This window comes from Columba livia, chromosome 13 (assembly GCF_036013475.1).
Source record: "Columba livia isolate bColLiv1 breed racing homer chromosome 13, bColLiv1.pat.W.v2, whole genome shotgun sequence".
Taxonomy (NCBI): Eukaryota; Metazoa; Chordata; class Aves; order Columbiformes; family Columbidae; genus Columba; species Columba livia.
The window spans coordinates 17468311-17487759 of NC_088614.1; the positions used below are offsets into that span (position 1 = coordinate 17468311).

General features: G+C 38.0%; 1 protein-coding gene across 3 annotated transcripts in view; it reads left to right on the plus strand.

Moving 5' to 3' along the window:
• Positions 1–19449, plus strand: part of CDH11 (cadherin 11) — a 354337-nt gene that overhangs the window by 101030 nt on the left and 233858 nt on the right. For all 3 annotated transcript variants that reach the window (XM_065028464.1, XM_065028466.1, XM_065028467.1), the window contains exon 2: positions 16264–16370. The gene's annotated coding sequence lies outside the window, so the exon portion shown is untranslated. The remainder of the gene's footprint in view (positions 1–16263; positions 16371–19449) is intronic.

The following is a 19449-nucleotide window of genomic DNA, read 5'->3' on the forward strand; positions in this document are numbered from 1 at the left end:
TTTCTGCTAATGCAGAAATATAATTTTTTCTGATCTAGTTTTTTTTTAGTTCTGCGCAGCCAGCTTTAATCTAGGGACTTGGTGACTGCTTGTATCCTTGAGGGTTTTAGACTTGCGAACAACAGTCTTGGTTAGAACAGCTGTCCAAAGCAATGCGAGTCACCACAGCCTCACCTCAGGAAACCTCCATTCGCAGGTTGCCCGCATTGCTGCTGGCGCCAGCGGGAAAACGCTCTTTGCCGTGATCACTTGAACTCAAGCTTGGATATAGGTACAAGGTACATAAAAATATGAACAGTTTCTTTATGGTGATACAAGAGAGCTCGCCTACTGGAATATCTTTTTGCTTTAACTTACTTTTACCTTTTTATATCTTGAGTTTTGTTTGTTTGTTTTCCCCCCTAATTCTGACAAAAGTGATCCTTCAGCATTAGGAGACACTGACTGCTGGATTTACATCAGCCCACAATCACCAGATCTGCTTTAAAGATGGCTTCTTTTTAAGCTCTTCATTCTTTCAGAGGGTCACATTCGCCAAAACATCTTTTGCTACATCTGTTAGGCAGGAAGTTGCATGCTGTCTGAAGATGGGACAGCAATGGTCTGCAGATTTGTGATGATGAGAAAAACTATCTGAATTCAAAAGGCTGCCTGTGATATATTTGAAGTGGGAAATCTTTTAAATGTGCAGCTACAACAGATACGCATTTAAAAAAAGCACATCCTATCAACTTTTAATAGTTCTGTTGTTGATTACTGTTTTTTAGACGCCTGCTTAATGATGATGATTGCTGTCACCCCATATGAAAAATGAAGCTCTTCTGTTCATTAGTCTCAAAAATGCATCCACTAAAAAACAAAACCAAACATTTATAATTAAGCAATGCAGAGCAGAGCAAAAATTTCAGTGTTATAGTGCTTGACGAAGTTGATAGCTGAGTCATATTCCTAGTGATATAATTTAATGTCTTTATTTAAATGCGTTAAATATGGTTGGGCAGAAAGTAATACGTCAGGTACTAAAGAACAATCAGGGCACATTTTGTAAATCATTGACAGAAACAAGACAGGCGTACATAAATGCTAATTAGTTGAGAGCTTCCAGAGATTTCAGGATGAAAAGTTTCTATGTAAGCAAAGTCCGAAGACTGTTATTTCTAGAAGAATAGATACAAGATGATTAAAATATGTATTGGCAAGATAGATTGCTATTGATTATATAAGTTGAAAGACTGCTGTCAGAAACCTGACAGACTGTGTCTATAAACTGTAAATGTATTATAAATAAATAACTTTTTAAAACTCTGTAAACCCCCCATATGTTCCTCAGGAAGTGCGGTGCCATGAAAGATGTCCAATACTTGCACGCAAATACTTTTGTTTCGACATGAATCACTATTTCTAACCTAAGGCTTCCCTTTCTTCCAGTCTCTTTACATCTTTATTTGAAGCTTTGTAATTTCCCTTATTCTTCAATTATATATTTGAAGTTCAGTGATTTTTATTTTTTCAAGCAAGAATAGTGGTCTTGGCTATTAATTCTGCCACTTTACAAGGATAACTGTGTGAATTTGTGAGGTGGTAAAAAAATTGCAAAATATCAGGGAGAAACAACTTCAGTGATTGTGTTCATAATTGGTTTTCAGTGTTATTGGCAAGGAAGAGCTGATCATGCGAACACCTTAGCAGTTAGGAAGGGAAACCAAGCAAAATCAGTTTTAATAGTCCAGATAGTATGTATGTCCCCTGGGATTTTTTTTGTATGTGATTACCTTGATTATGTGTTTAGTTCATTCTTGGATGAGTTCTTATTAGAGGTCATGGAAATGGAGGGAAAGGGGGAAAAATAAGTAGTTGTAAAGCCCTGCCTGGAAGTGCTGGTCTCTTCAGATTTAACAGGGAAAGCACCTCTGAAAAGATACGGAAGCAATGACAAAACGTACTTGGACTATTTTTTTTTCAAAAGATTAAAGTATTAACTGACTCTGTCTAGATCAGATGACTAAAGTAGAATTATATCAAAGGGAAGGCAGGTGCCAGATAAGACAATGGGTTTCAGGAGATGTTGTGCGGCTGGAATGAGGCTGTTATGCTCCATACACCCACTTCTCTGGGCCTAGTATGATAATGTAATGTTCTTTTCCAGCAAGAATGAGCAATTTGCAATGCATGCAGTATGGTCTTTCGCAGTGGTTACAGAGAATAATTCGTAAACTTAGTTTTCATGATTCTGTCGAAGTTCAAAATATTACACAGTATGTCAGTTTTCAATATATAGCAATGATCAGCCTGGGTTTTCCCTATGTCACCTTTTTTTAAAACAAACAAACAGAAAAACATAAGTTTTGTTTCCAGCTTTTTGCCCCCTTTAGTTCTTAATTTAAGGACAGAAAAGCAGGCAGGATTAGCTCTGGATGGTAGGAGTATAGGAGGTGACAGTGGCATGCATTATTGTCCTGCATTTCTGACGCACCCAAGTCAGAATGCTGTTCTTGATCAGGACAATCGCTCATACATTGTATGTGTGGGCTGTTTTAGCCACAGGGATTTATCCTGAACCATTTTCCAAACATTCACTCACTAAACCATCAAAGACTGTACGAGTGGTGAGTGTTTTATTATGCTGGTGAATGGTACATCTGAAAAAGGAGGGTATGTTCTTAAAAATTCCATGCTGGAGAACTCTGAGAAGACACACTAGGTGGCTATCAGGTTTCTGAGGTAGATCTGTTCTGGGAGATGACCTCCTTCATAAGATGTACTCAGAATACTTACTCTGGAATCTGAACTTTCCCGAGGGCGTTATCCCCTCCCTCTGTTCTTTTAGTTTAGAAAATTTCAATTTCTCACCTCATGTCCCATGGGGATACAGCTGGTGCCACTCTACTTATAAGTATATTTCTGTATCCAAGATAAATTCCTGAGATGCCACAGACTAATCTATCGTTCCCTTTCTTGATCATTTTAAGAGAATTATATTTTGATGTACCCCTTTACATTTCTCCATCACTCACAACAAATCAGAGATCTATAACCCAACCTAAATGTAAGCAGAACACTGTGGAACAAATAATGGGGATATTTGGTGTGGGCTTTTTTTTGCAAGCGCTCTGTGCAGTATTTTCTTCCTATTCTAATCTTTCTAATCTTGACCTTATTATTAATATACTCAGTTTGTCTTCCTGACTTGGAAAATTCTCCTTGCCTTAGGATTGCCTTAGGCCAGCAGAAGGGAACAAAGGGCCAGCAGACACAACCATCCCTGAAAATATTAATTGATATTTTACCACTTCTGAATAGTTAAATCCCAGAAGAATACATCACAATTTATTAGGGGTTTTTTTTCCACATTTTTCAACATTACACAAATCTGTGTCTAGTGAGGAAAATGGGCACTTTTAACAGGCTGATGTAAGAAATGTGTCTCCATGTATGTTCTAGTTTTTGATCCAATGAAGTTCGAAGAATCAGTGGTCATTCATCCATTGAAGCTGTTTCTCCAGTGGATATTTTTTGCTATAAACATAATTGACTGAACAACTGCAACTCTGATATTGTAGACTCTAACCCTGAAAGTAGTCCTGGATGAGAAACAAACCATATTCTTGCATAATTCTGTTATGTCCCTGTCTGATATAGAATGGAAGCTTAAACACATTTTTAAGAAGTGAGCTAAGTGTCTGTCAGAGAGAATTTAAAAAACAGAGAGTATTTTTTTGTGGAAATGCTACCCCAAAGTCTCTTTTTTAGCATTTTGAATGAATGTAACTACTTCTACATTTATACAGTCCTAAAATTACAGTCAGCCCATTGAAGGCAATAACGAGGCTGATGTGGCCCCCGGTGGAAATGAGTTTGACACCCCAGCCTAGAATGAATGGCTTGATGATGCTCTGACAACTGCTTGTAGTCTACAGTCATGACCAGCATTTTGATCATTAAAACATTATTAAAAGTACTTTTTTAGTTTTGTAACTTAACCACATTCAGAGTATTAACTGACATTTCTTCAACGCCCCACTGCACAGCATTACAGAAATAAGAGTTGGTCTAATAATGTTCATGGACCTTAGGTTTGGAATTAGCATAATGGAAAGAGATCCTGAAAGCAAAATCATATTTCTGTGAGTGACCTATTACCAATCCGATTACATTTTGCATAGTAATTTAAATGAATTCCATTAGAAGTCTGGGTTGGTAAAGGGAAAAAATGGCTTATTCTTCAGTTTGCATAATTGCGAAGCCAGCAATGGGCTGGGGTTTGTGCAAACTGAGCCTGGGCCCGCTTTAAAGATGCTGTGGTTACGCAAATGTTAGAAACAGGGAGTACGTGTGGGCAGAAACAATGAGCAGCAAAGCAAACCTTTCGGAGACGTTATGACTTTTTGATAACAAGGATGGTTTAAATTCAGCTTGTGATAAAAGTTAGTGGTTTATAGGGGAGGAAGCACACGAGAACTGAAACAGCATTGAGGCTGCTGGTATTGTGAGTGGCGCTTTTGTCTTAAGAAAGGTGACTGCCAGGCTTCAGTATGTTTCTTTTACCAAGTACAATTGCTTTTTCTAGTCAAAATATTTCCTTGGAACAACTTTTATCTGATTATTGTGGAAGAGTTCAATCAATAAATTGCTGAGATTATCCATGAATAGAGGAGATTATACAGGGATGAAAGCAGTCTAAAAGAGTTTGATAATCTTGCCAAAAACTCAGATAAACCTCACTAAAATTCTTGTCTAGAAGTAACATACAAAGTGAAGCTTTTAGGATATTTCAAGCTTTATTGATCTTTCGCACTGTTTGTAATAGAATGTGCAATTCTTTCACACACAGAAGTATGAGACAAATGAGACAAGTGATGAAACTGGCCATGAAAATACATGCTTTAAAAACCATTCATTGCAATCAAAAGAACTATTTCTCTTTTAAAAGTGTCATGAGGTCATGGTTATCCTGCTGTATTTGGTGTTGGTGCAGCCTCACCTTGAGCACTGTGTGCAGTTCTGGGCCCCACAACTTAATAAGGATGTGAAGGTCCTTGAATGTGTCCAGAGGACAAAGTGGTAAAAGGGCTGGAAGGAATGTCCTACAAGGAGTGGCTGAGGACTCTGGATTTGTCTGGTTTGGAGAAAGGGAGGCTGAGGGACAACCTCCTGGCTCTCTACAGCTTCCTGAGCAGGGGGAATGGGGAGGCAGGTGCTGATCTCTTCACGCTGCTGTCCAGTGACAGGACATGTGGGAATGGTTCAAACCTGCACCCAGGAAGGTTTAGACTGGACATTAGGAAGCATTTCTTTCCTGAGAGGATGGTCAAACACTGGAACAGGCTTCCTAGAGAGGTGGTCAATGCTGCAAACCTGTCAGCGCTTAAGAACCATTTGGGCAGTGCCCTTAATAACACGCTTTAACTTCTGGTCAGTACCGAAGTGATCAGGCAGTTGGACTGGGTGATCATTGCAGGTCCCTTCCAACTGGATTATTCTATTATATCATGAGTGTTTCCTTTTCTTTGCAAACAAGACTTTTGACCTTGCATAGTGGTATGATCAAACAAACCTTGGTCATTGTGTCTCAGCTGTTGATCATATATTGACTGTAATCATCTTCATTCACGGTTGCATGTGAATGGTAACTGTTCCCTGTTCTCTTTTAGTTCTGAATTAGTCTTTCTCTGTTGCTGAGTTGTTTACAAGGCCTTCTAAGTTCTTGTTTTCTATCATCGCTACTCCCACACTGATTTTTAATAAAGGCTGAAAGCAGGCTAGGCAATGTTGAACTGGAAGAGTGGTACAGATGCTCTGCTGCAGTGCATATACCAAGTGCTTGTGGGCCAGCAAGAGAGTCATTGGCTTGAAAACACTTGGTCAAAGGATGATCAAGATGTTAAAGTTGGAACAGCAGTCCTATCTTTACTTAGACCTACAGAAATATCATTTGGCAAGCAAAATCCTTGTATTCAGTGAACAGAGCTAGAAGGCTTCAGCAGAAAAGTGGGTAGCTAGGCAATTATTGATCACCTGTAACACTCATGCTTACTTATGCTCTGAAGGGACATAACTGCATGTGAGGAGCTCCTGTAAGTTCTTAAAATGCTGAGTTGGACTGATTTGTGTACGTAAAATAGAACACTCTCAGCTGATGTATTTACAGGGCAAAAAGTTGGACTCTAGTTTCATTAACCACAGTGCAATTTTTTTTTCTGAAAATGAGTGTAATGTTTGAAATGAAGCATTAATTATTGTAACATCAAGGTAAAGGGAGCATTTTGTGACATCCATCTCGTTGTTCTATATGAATGTTGCAGTGATTTACCTAGCTTATTTTTTCTTTTTATGTAAATGTTACGAAATTATGTAGTTTTGAGAACAACAGCGTTTATAAACAAAAATTATGTCCTGCCTCTTAAGCAGCATTCATTTTGCAACAGCAATGAAATTGAAGAATCAGCTGTAAAACTCAGTGGAGTCAGCAGATACCTTTCCATTGACTTCATAGGATGTTCAGACGTGCAATTAATTGATTGTATGTGTTCTTAGTGTATGAAACCCTGTGGAAATAAATTGGTAGTTGAGCCTGCCATCTGGGCAGCCTGACATCAATCCGACTACTCTAAGTTAAACCAAAGGAAAGCCTGTGTCTTGCAGCCTTAGTATTATCTTCTGGAAAATTCTGGAAACAATTCAATTGCTTGTACTCTGGGTATATGATGTATTTCAGCTCTTTGTCATGCTGAAGGCCAGTTCTTCAAATCTTTCTCATTGTACTCAGAAAAAGCTCATCTAATTAAAACATCATGTTACAGAAAAATCTGCTATGCCTTTTTACCCATAGCTCTGAAAGTCCATGTTCTAGTATAATCTTGGCTTTCTTATGTTCTCTAGATTCAGCTGTGTGTTAGTTGGTATTGATTCTTGGATCAGAAATCACTTTCACCAGTTTTGTATTATTTGGAGACAGCCCTTAATTCCTTTATATAGAAGAATTTTAACTGATACCAAATCAAGAAAACAGCAGAACAAAAATCAAAGCAACAGAAGAAAGAAAAGCCTGTTTGATAGGCTGAAGCTCACAACTCTGTATCTGCTCTGGAGAGTCTTTCTTTTGTCATAGCTGTGTTTTAGGCTGAAGAGATTGCTACTTTTTTTTTTATTATTATTATTTTAAATAGAAATGCTGTTTCTCCCATGTTTTTAGTGATGAGATATGAACTCAAAAATCCTTTGTGGACACAAAACAAGCCTGTATGTGTTAATGCACATTTCTCTGTGTAGACCAGTGTTCTGCATTAATGGTAGCCTGCACTGGACACCTAAGGATGCATTTTGGGTGTTGTTTCAACAACAATGTGGATTTATCTTCCTACCTAGAGGTGAATTCAAATGTGCACATGTGTTTGGGTTTTCTGTGTGGCTGTTTTAGTTTTGTTCTGTTCTGCCCTCTGCGCCCCCAGAGAATTTCCATTGTTTAACTGGGTAAATAGTGAAAAAGCTAATGTTAAAGTTTGGGGGTTGAGCTTAAACTATGCTTGGCTACAACTGAAGACACTGGAAAGCAAAAGAGCCCAGCACTATTTTACACAGACTCTTTCAGAAGCATACGTATCCCACTTAGGATTATTTTGGCAACACAACATGTAACATACTTGCTGAGCAGATGGCTGGGATGCTATGGTTCACGTCAGCTCGGCAGTCTACTGTATGGAATGTTACATCTTCTGCGTTCTCACCGCTGTGGTGCGATGAGTACATGCAGCCAGTCTGATTGCAGATTAGCCACTTCTAAAAATCTTAGAACCCAATCGTTTTATTCTTGGCAAATCCCAGGCTGTAAAAGAAAACTTTTCAGCAATGGAGAGGAGAGGACTTTTAGGTCTTCAAAGCAACTTGCTGACCTATAAATAATTCTCAGGAAGAATAAGCAATGCAAAATGGCCCAAGATAGTTTTGAACCTGAAAAGAATGGCAGTATTGGCTAGTAAACCCAGTTAACTGCATTACAATGGTCTTCTAGAGAGCAGAGCAAGAAGAAGGTATAACCTAATAACTTGGTGTAATCTAATCACAAACATCTGTGCCACTTTGACAGCTGTAGTTGAGAGGGTGGGAGGGAGTGCTGAAAGCATTAAAAATTAATTGAATACTATAAAGTATTTAAAAAAAACCTGCTAGAATGAATAATTTTACCTTATTTGTCATATCAAGAGTCTGGAAGCTTAACAAATGTAACTTATTGTTTGTTTTCAACTGTGTGCTCAAAATAATTTGTAAATTATTACAGTAATGAGAGTGTGCCTAAATTCTTAGGCATATTGTGCCACGCAAGGTCTCCTTGATAAAAATGCATTTTTTGAGAAGTGTAGCTTATGAATATGGAAAGAGAGAGCACAGGAAGAACTAAATCATGCTAAACCTCTTGTTCCTTCCCATCTGTAAATAGTTGTAGAGGTTATGCTGGAAGCAGCGTCGAGTGTCATGTGTCTTCCTCAAAGTTGCCATAAGCTGCTAGTGGGTGAAGTTAGATGTGCTGAATATTTCACATAGCAACTTGCACTTACTTGAAATACTGTAAGGATTACTGGGTCTTTTAACCTTGAATTAGAGTCACTTAAAAACCCAGTGTCTTAACTGTGTTCAGCCCCGCTGAAAAACAGGCAATTTGTTAGTGGCAATTAGGTGGTATTGAAACATTCATATTGTCAGTTAAACTATAGATTCCTTGCAGATACAGCAGCGTGCATGTAAGCATTTCTTCTTGCTCAGTTCCCTTTGTTGTGTCCTGTTAGTAGCAGCACGTTTTAATTACAGTAAGCCGCCTCTGCCTCCTCCTGTGTGTTCTTACAATTCAGCCAAATGGTGCAGTGTAGTTTGACTGGTGATATTATTCTGCACTGAGATTTGTAAGAAACAACGGGTGAGAAGTACTGCTGGCAAAAAAATCCTCTTCTATTTTTCAGAAAGAATCCTAAACAACTATTGTTATTTGTCTGCAAGGAGTAGTTTGAAATCAAAAGGAATGAAAACCTGAAAAGGCAACCTTTTATTTTACTGGGGAGGAGAAAGGGAAAATGGCACAGTAGAACTAATTTTTCTTCTTTTTTTCTCTAGTTCCCATGTTTTGGTATCCAAAGGCTCTGCACTGGATATTTTTTAGGGTTGTGTGGATGGTTTTGGATAGGCTTCTGCTGATTTAGCTCTGGAAATTTTAGTCTTTCATTAGTTTTAACTGCTGAGTAAGGCATACAGGATGCAAGAGGTTTTATTCCCGAGGTTTGGTTAGAGCACTGTGCCACATCAAATACGAAGCCTATTTCAGCTCTTGATTCAATTGCCTAGTGCTGTCCTAACAGATGACAACGGGTTAATCTCCCAAAAAGCCTTTCCCGTACGCACAAGACAAAACAAGAAGCAGACTTTAAAGGCTTTAAGTATGGCTATAGTTAACTATAAACATCTGGTGCAAGATAAGGCATTTCCATTGGAAAAGTGAGCCCCTTTCCCCCATTTACAATGAAACCATTCTGAAAGTGGCATTTGGAAGGAGTCAGTTCTCCGTCTGGCAATAATCAGAATTAAGTGGTGGGGGTTGGGGAGTGAGTTGTCGGATCTTTCACCTCAAACTGACATTTATATAGCAATTCTATTTCGGCTACTGAAAGCCAAAACATACAAATCCATCTTATCCAGACCAGCAAGAAACAGGGAGCGAGTGATTATTTTTTTTCCCTTCCATTCTCTTTTTTTTCCTGCCTCTGCTCTACATCAACATTCATTTTGAATAATGAGAAAAGAATGATATTAGCAAACCTCTATCTATCTTCTAGAGTCTAGTAACATGACGTTTGAATTAAATCCAAATAATACGTGGTGTAAGAATACGTTTTTAGAAATTTTTCCTGCTTGTTAAAGTTGAACCATAAAACATTTCAAGTTTTCTGCTTGTACTGTTGTCAATACATTGAAATGTTAGCCGAAGTGTCTTTTTAAGGAGAGATACAAAAACTAATTGGTTCTGTTCCAAATCAAAAGCGAGAAGGCCATGAAAATGAAAGATCTAATTTGAAGGCTTTTTGGCAGTTAGTGATTTGTTAAATAGTTTCATTTTAATTGATTTTGAAAGTGAAGGGAAAGGAGAAATCTTTTGTAATTCATGCTTCTAGAGAAAAAAAACACAAAACCCACACAAATGTGGGAAATCAGGCTGTTAATATTAGAAGTTACAATGTGACTCACACAGTGCAAAATCTGCGATAGTACAAGCAGCAAAAACGGAGACAAAAGAAACAGATGTGCAAACTTCCTACTAGTTAAATTCCAGCTATTTAATCAACAGCAGGACTCGTCCTTTGTTTTGTGTTTCCTAGCTCAGAAACATCTCAATAGGACGACATGAAAAGGTACTGCAAGAAAAGTGCCTTTACCATCTGCAACCCAGTGAACACTTTAATAAAGCAACGTTCACAAAGTTGCCCACAGAGGTATAATGAGAGAGGGTAAACCAGCTGTAATTCAAAACTAGCAACCTGGTTAGGAACTTTCGTACAGCTGAGCCAGACAGAAACCTGGTTGTCTGACTTCAGAAGCACTTACTCCAGATTCAAAGAGCTTTCTGAACTACGGGCAACAGAGTTATGCTCCTCAGACCAAAGCCAACTTGTAGGTTATTAATGTAATCAGAAAGTGGAATAATTGTCTGTGACTTCTTTCACACTGGGAGAAGTCCCTAATGTTCTGTGGCATTACATCTGAAGATAACCGTCCTCTGTTAGCAGCTGGGGCTAGAGAAGCAAAACTGCATTTCGGTTATAAAGTAAGGAACCCCATAGCTGAGGTAAAAACACAATCTGTCACTACATACTGCCCTGTTTTCTAGTGTTGCACATAAATGTGCTGGATATATTTCCAGACCTGGCATGTGATCTATAGACAAGATAAATCTCCTACCACAGAACAGGATGCGGTTGGTGAACTCTTTGGCATTTCCCTTTCAACATTCAGGTGCAGAAGGTTGCTGAGTACAACCAAGAGCTCTGCCTCTTCCCTGCTTTCTTGGCAATGTGGGAGCCCGCAGCAGCAGCAACGTTCCTTCCTCTGCTACATCTCCTGCTTCATGTGCCCCACTGAAGGCTGGAGAGCACAGGTAGGCAAGGTTTGCCCAATCTGGTTTGTCCTTCAGCCTATGGATGCATTGCCAGGTGAAATCACTGCGGAGTCTTGCCGTACATTAATTAATTTAGAAAACCCCAGAAGTTAAAGTTGGTATTGTAGAACTGAGAGCCTGGTAGACTGACTGTCTAAGGACAGGTCTCTTCACCCTGTCAGAAAACGTGTTAGCGAAATTCAAACACTTGCTGAAAAATTGTTCTTGGATCATTGTTTGCCAGTGTTTTTCTTCAAGGCAATTTCCACATTGCAATTATAAATTGACTTTATTTTTAAGCAGAGGAGAAGACATTATCAGGTTGTGTCCTAATGGAGATTAATAATAATTTGAGTCTTGAAGTAATTAATAAACACTGTACATTATCAAACTAATAGTTAAAAGAAACACCAATATTTAAAGAGCCATCCATTTGTTGTGCAAATTTTATCAATTGTTTGTGAAATTACAGGGTTGAAGGAAATTGTGCACAATTTCTGCTGAAACCTGTACTTATTTCTGTTATGTTATAGTGTGCAAATCTGCCAACTGACTGTAACACGAGTTGTATTGGTTTGAATTGTACAGTTCTGCATTTAAGAGCCCAACCAGTCCCAGGGGTCGTTCTGATGCACTCCAGCTTAGAAAAGAGCTTTTGAAAAACAGCTAAAAGTGTGAACAACTTTCTTACTGATTTACAACAGGTCCCAAATCACTGCTAGTGATCCATATCACAGTTCTGTGACCATTAATCATTTAATTGTCACAAAACAAAGAGCCTCTTTCATGGAGAACTGTTTCACATGCATGTATGTTTTATCACTCATTTTTACAGTGGGGGGACTGCATATTGTTCCCTCTCACTGAGAAACGCACAAGTCGTCTATGTTCTTTGAAGCCTGTACATTTTAGGCTAATTTGCTGAGGAAACAAAAATGGATTGTAGGGATATGTTCAAATATATTAATGAAGTTGCACAAATGTACAGGAGCAGCACATTTGGTCTTGATGATTTGGACATTTTTCCAAGCATATATACATAGTAAACAACCTGTTACATAATTTGTAAATACACAGTATAGCATCAAATGGGACAATTGCTACAATACACGTCAAAAGGTGTACTTTTTGTTTAATCATGATAATTGTTCTCACATCATATCAAATTTCTCCATATCCTCAATCTGACAATAGAACTCATTTGAAGTTGCCGAGTTTTTCTCTGCAGTATCTCAACTGGATTTTTGCTACGTTCTTTTGAAAATAGACAATAGAAAATAGACCTGACATACCTGAGGACAGATTTTCTGTTTGGCCTTGCCGTAAATGATCTTTAATGAAAAAGGTGAATATCAATGGACTTGTAAGATATAGGTCAATGTTTTCTAGTCCAGACTGTGCCTGTTGTGTGTACAGTTCTGTTTAGTCCTTGAGTCAATGAATTTATATATATACGCAACCACGTATACACACTGTCACACACCAACACACAGGGGGAAAAACATAAAGGATTTAGAGACTGAGGAATGTAAAGAAGTGGAGGAAGTTTTCTCTGCCAAATTAAGAATTTGTATTTCAAAGCTGTGTATTGTGATTTTGGACTGTTAAATCAATCCTGTATTATTTGCAGCAAGTAATGGTCTTTGCGTTGCAATAAAAGCAATCTTGTAGCCTAAAACTAAAATTGCTAAAAAAGTAGAAATGTTCCTCGAATTAATTGACATTTTGCATGTCTTTTTAGTAACTGTTCATTTACCTAAATAATTCATACATTTCATTTTCTGTATTTCATCTTCAACAATGTAGTGCTTCTCTATCAACTTTTGTTAATAGTGCCTTTTTAGATTACCATTCTTTCTTCTACCATAGCTTGAGCAATGACACATACTGAGGATCTGAATCCTTATCAGATATGATTCTTCAGTCCCTCTATAACTTCTGTCCTGTCCATGAACATAGACTGCTGCCAAGAAAAAAAGACCGTATCTTCTGAAGAGTCGCACAGCGATTTTCATTCGTGTTGGGATGCGTGTGATTTTTTTGGGCTTCTCAGGGTTCCTATGCACAGAAGGACATGGACTGAAAGATGGGTTTGCTGTAACGTGTCTTTCTCTGTTGTTTTTTTTTTTTATTATTTTATTTTTGGAGCAAAGATCCCTTTTGTATTTAAGTCTGAGTGTTCTTGAAAATGCTCTGTGCGGTTCAGAGTGTCTCACAATATAAACTTCCAGGCGTTTTGGAAGAAATGACAGAAACTTGGGAAGTTCAAGTTATGTTCCATTGTTATTCTCATTAGGTAAAGGCTGTTAAGAGTTATTTCCTGCTGGAATTTCTTGGTCATATTAATAGACTACAGAGAAACAAAGAAGTTAGAAGAGCTCTGCAAAATGACAATAAAGATATTGTAAACAACCCCCAAACTTCAGGCTTATTTTTGCCACCTCTGAATACTGATCCTCTGATAATTTGGACAGCTGTCTTGCAAGTGAACCATTAATTATGTGTTTTGAAATTTATTTTTTCCTTTTCAAAGTCTTTCTTGCAAACATATTGTTATATAGCTAACTAATCTGTGCGTATAATTAGTAAGTGTGAGTATAAATCCACGTGCTCTAAAGTTCCTTTTGCAGACAATGTAACTACACAAGTCAGTGGTCATGCAGTGTTCTGGCAGGGTTAGTCCACTGCCTTAGGAGCAAGAGGAGAAAAAAGGAACCATCTTTATTGGTAGATGGAGAATAGAAATCCTCTTCAAAGGAAACAATTTTCAAAGCCTACAGTCATAAGGATGCCAACTGCAGTGTGTTTGGCACTGGAGTTATCTGGAAAGCTAAGCACAATACTCAAAATTAATCACTATATTGCTCTACAAAGTTTTGCTTCATGTGTTTGTTATTACTGACTTTATTTAGTTTGAAAGGCATTTTCTTGTCCTTGGCAATTTTTAGAAGGTATTGCACCATTTGGTTGTGTTTGGAGACCTGCCTTCTTTTAACACTGACAAGGTGACAATTTTGGCAGTCAAAATAAATATAAGACAACACCGTTTTTTTCTTAGGCGTTGGGTTTTAGTGTGTTTGGTTTGTGTGGTTGGGTTTTCTGTGTGTGTATGTTTGATGTGGTGGGGTGTGGGTTTTCTTGGTTTCGCTGTTGTTTGTTTGGGTTTTCTGTTTGTTTGTGGTGTTGGGTTTTTCTTCTTGCCAGACAATTAATTTGGAAGCATTTTTCTAGACTATTTCTAGGGTGACCAGTTAAAGATGATGAATGAAAATATACAACCAGAGACTGGAATACTTGGGGGTTATGAAGTAGGTTATGAGGTCTGATGACCTTCTGTTTTGCTGTCACATCACAGAAAGTTTTACTGTAGTTATCAAGCTTCATTTTAAAAACCTGGAGATAACACTGTCATAAGAATTGTCAACAGTCCCTTTTAACTCCCAAATTACCTGACAGAGAATGGAATGCATTTTCTTCTGTCTCTGTGGATTATTTGGCTATAACACGTTTTTGGAAAATGATGTTATATTTTGCTTTCCTTGATTTTTGTAGCTTGTAGGTAAGACAACATTACAAGTGACCTTCATGTAATAGCTGCAGCTGTGTGATCCAAAGAAAAAAGTCTGGTAATTTTGAGATTGGGGGACTAGAAGAAAACTGTTACAATATTTGATGGCTGCAACTACAAATGTTGAGTGGGGAAAATGGAACTGAACAGGAGAGGAGTGTGCAAAAAAAATGTAAAAAATATTTTACGTCCTGGATCTTAGTTTAGAAGAATGTAAGGACAGAAGTGGGTAAAATAATCCTTTCTGTTTTCTGCATGCTGTGGGAATGGGCAATGTCATTGTTTCATGTTGTGTTTGGGAGCTGGCATAGGATGGCGGTGAATGAGAATTTCGGTGAACTTTATCCCTTGGTGTACCTGATCTGTTCTGCAGCTTTTGGCTGCTGCATGGGCCTGCGTCTTGATATCAGCAGCCATGCCCCTTCTGCTAAATAAAATGGACCCGCTTTGAGCCGCCTGGTTTGTTTCCATAGACAAAGAGCCTAGAGATGTTTTCTGTTGGATTTGGCCCAAACTGGTCGTATTTTGTAGGTAATATACTTGGTGCTTATAGACAAGGGATGAAACATAACAAACACTATGCTAGATCATATTTACTCTGATTTAGTTTGGTCATTAGCTATTGTGTGTCTGTGATTTATTATTAAGAACAATAGAGACTTTAACAAATACAGAAGATACTTGATAACTGTGGAATGCTAAAGGAAAGAATAGTTTCTCAAAGTTTTCACAGAATTTACAGCAAGGCTGCTGAATTATTACCAGCTGAATTAACAGAGGGGGTTTTTGTTGTTGTGCTGGATGTAAAGTACAGGAAATAGAGGAGACACAAGAGAACTTTTGTGGAGATTTTGATCAAACCACCAAGTATCCAAAAGTATTTTACTGGCTTCAAGCTTAATGCTTTTGTAGGAGAGAAGAAGTGGAGAACGTTTATCAGCTCTTTTGAGAAAATATATCTAAGGCTTATTAAATGTTGATTCATGTTTTTTGTTCCACATTACCTGTATTGTGTGTATATATAAATATATACACACACGGCACCCAGATTATTTTCTTGTTCTTATTTCTCTATATTGTAAATAGGTTTGTGTATGTTCTATGCAGAAAAGTGATGTGGTGTTTGGTATTTTTCTTTTCTTCTGTTGGTTCCTCTCTATTCCTTGCAATAATTTCTATAACTGAGTAAACAGGATTATCTCTGACATAATAATATTTGCAGTCTTCTAAGTAAAGGGAAGTATGCACTGTTTCAAAAATCTGCTTGTTTATTAAAGCTTTTCTGTGTTGCATTATGATTACTTAAAAAGAATTGAATTAGATCTTATAATTGTTACTTTCAAACTAATGTTTTTGCATGTTAGCAGTTATATTTTGAATTAGAATTGTGGTCCTGCTAATGAATGTAAATGCATGTAGTCTGGATTTCAGGGAAACAGTCCTGATTTACCTAAGCCTGTCCCAGATTTGAGGGAGATCTCTTACTTTTTTAGGGAGGTACGTGAGAAAGTGTTATAACCTATAATTTATCTGAACTGTATTTTCCTGAAATGTTTTCTAGGAGCTACGTGTGTGCTTTTCATTGCACAGAAGAGGAGGTCAAGCAGCCTGCTTCGAGAAATGGAATGGAATGGTTATGCCTGGTTTAGAAAACTGATGGTGCTAAAGGTAAGATGTTGAAAAACGTGTCACTGGCACTGTTTTATTTAGTTAATTTCATGAAGATGTTTTCGTCTTGCTATGTTGAAGTTGCTGGTTTCTTGGAAAGAGGTACAAATTTAAGAAAGTCTATGAAACCCTAACTGCTGGCTGAAGTCCCTGATATGCCTTTGACACTGGTGAAGGCTGTTTCACACACTTCTTACATACAGTGGACCAGGTAATGGCCTACTTTAATCTTCACTCATGTTGGGATAAGAATGTATTGAAAGTTCCTACCCAAGACAAGGAAATATTACCATGCTGGTAGAATAATTCTTGAGACTGTGCTGGACCAATTTATGAGACAAACTCAGAAGAGCGGTTTCCGATAAGGCTTTTATAGTCCACTTGGCCCTGCCTTGCAGCAGCTTGGCAAATGCTGAGAGCTCTGAGGCTTCTCTACCTTTGGCTGAAGTTAAAAGAGCATGAAGCGTTGTTTATTTTTAATTTTTTGATCTATAGAATTCTGTGAAAAATGCAGTTGAGGAATGTAGTCACAATGTACATACTATGTTAATAAAGTGAGTTGTCAATGTTCTCCTTTCACATCTGTTTCCTAGCAAGTAAAACCATTTCCTAAGCATGGGGTCTGAACAAATAGATTTTTTTAAATGAAATCAGTGCAGAACCAGAAATCTAATCCCCCAGTTAATCACTAGCAATATTTGAAAAGAGAGAAACTATTGTATATCTGCCTTGCATCACCTCAGATGAGCACCAGGAATAATGCACATCAGGAAATGAAATATGTGTAAATCACTGAAAATGAGAAGTTGGCCAAAGGTGCATTTCAAGGCATTCAACGAACAGGAAAGATCTCAATGAGAGCTGGGAAGAAAGAAAAAAGCTGTTCAACTGCTGAAAAATGGAAAATGCTTGTTTTATATTCAAAAGGTGAATTGTGTACTGAGACAAAAGAGGTTTGGTTTATTTGAAAGGCAGGCACACTTGTGCATTCGTGATTTCAAGAACTTTAGCAGGAACAAAATAGTTCTTCTTGTTAAATTTTGACTTCTTAAAAATTTGCACTTCAGATGGCCAGACAATTTATTCTTTTCCTATCTGAAACTGCAGATTAATACAGGCTGTATGTCAGCCTGCATATGCTCATGTTTCAGTAGTGGTTTTTGGGCATGGTTTAGAGGTGTTGTATGGTTAATGCTTATACTTCCACTGGTGATCTGAATCTCAGTGCAGAGACTAGTTTATTTTTTTCCCAAATCTGAGGAGTGTTTGGATCTGTTTGCATGTTGGCTGTCTGTGGGTGACAGGATTTTAGGTGTCTCATAGTACAACAAATGCTATTCTCACTCTTCAGTGATGTATTCCCTGTCCCTGACAAGTTCACTGTTCCCGTTCTTGAGCTAGAAATGAGAAGACACTTGAGGAGATAAACATATACAATTGATCATAGACAGATGAATTAAAAGGCTGCAGTGAGAAGGACTGAAAGTGAACACCACCTCTCTCCTGTTTTTTACGTGTGGCATATTATAGCATACATCTTGCCTCTAGTACTTGCTAGTAGATCTACTTCAATATGCTAGAATTTCTAGTAGAGCTGTACCTTAAAGTATATTTTTAATGATTGCAAGTGCAGATTTTGTCTGCTCTGAGCTCTGGTTCAGTATATTTTTTCACAAGATTACCAAGTAACTAACGCATTAGTGAGTCCCCTATTGCCTTCTGCCTTCTCATGTGGATCTGTTACAGATCTCCAGCTTCAATGCTTTAAATGTTTTATCTGGCTGGAGGAGAAACTCCTTTTGGTGAAGAATTGTTTAATCACGCAATTTATGTGGATGCAATGCAGAGGGCACAAAAATGCAGTGGTTCTTTGTGAATGGACAGGTTTTTCTTGGATTTTCCCAAGGAAAGATCCTTCTTTGCATCTATCTGGTTTGCTGTGAGCTGAATAAAGCAACTTTGCAGATCTGCGCCATGTCATTTTTATTTTAAAAAGTCAAATCCTAAAGAAGCTGTGGGCTGTCTGTGAGAAGACTTCGTGCAAGTGGTAGCTCCAGGAATGCTTGGGACAGGCATGGGCTGAGTTATGGCAGGGGTTCTAGGGGGTTTCTTCCTTCCATTGGTGAGCCAGTGATTTCTGTGTGCATATCAGGTAACATATTTCTCCTGCCTTTGGTGTTTCTGTGTGAACTATTGCTATAATGGCAAAAAACTTCATATTTTTCTATTTTTTTTTTGGTAGTTGGACTAAGCGTTTTCTTCTCCTGGTTTGGGTGGTTAGAAATCTGTTGAATAATCTTAAGGGTTTTCATGATGATGTATGCAGGAGAAAGCTCAGGATGTGTGTTTTCTGATGAAAGCGCATCTTCCATCTTTCTGCAAAACAGGGAAGGCCAGTGGTTCTGTTACAGGAACTGAGATGTAAGAATACTATGGTACTTTATTCTACAAAATAGAAAGATAAACAGACAAGAAGTTAGGCTTTAAAATGGCAGGCATAAACATTGTTAGTGTGGTGCACTGGAATTGTATGCTTTTGTTGCCATTGGTGGAACATTTTTCCTAGTCTTAGAAGACATATAAAAGAGGGTTTAAAGTGTATAGCTCAGGTATTATAACCTATATGGATTTGGCTAATATTTGCATAACTAAAATTTTGTGCATTAGAAATTGACTTGGTAAGTTTATGTCTAAAGCTTTCACTTGCACATCAAGCAAACAGAACTGAATACCTAAAGGGTGGCATAGTGCCTGACCTGGGTTTGCCTAATGGCCATTTCATGGCAACCTGCCTGCCTACCGAACACGCATTTTGTGTCTGTTTCTTTAAACTTACTCGGTCCCAGACTCTTTTAAGACAGATTTTGAAAATGCAAAAGGTTTCTGGCCAAGTGTTGCATCTCTTATTCCTCTGAGCATCTGACCGTGCTGGAGGCAAGAGAATGGAAGAACAGAGAAAGGGAACCTTGGTGGTGGGATGGGGACCAAGAAAGAAACTGAGAATCTTTCAAGGCTCTGTTAAGGTGATGATGGTTTTAATCTTGGTAGAGTTTACTGTGTTGATGTGAAAAATGATATC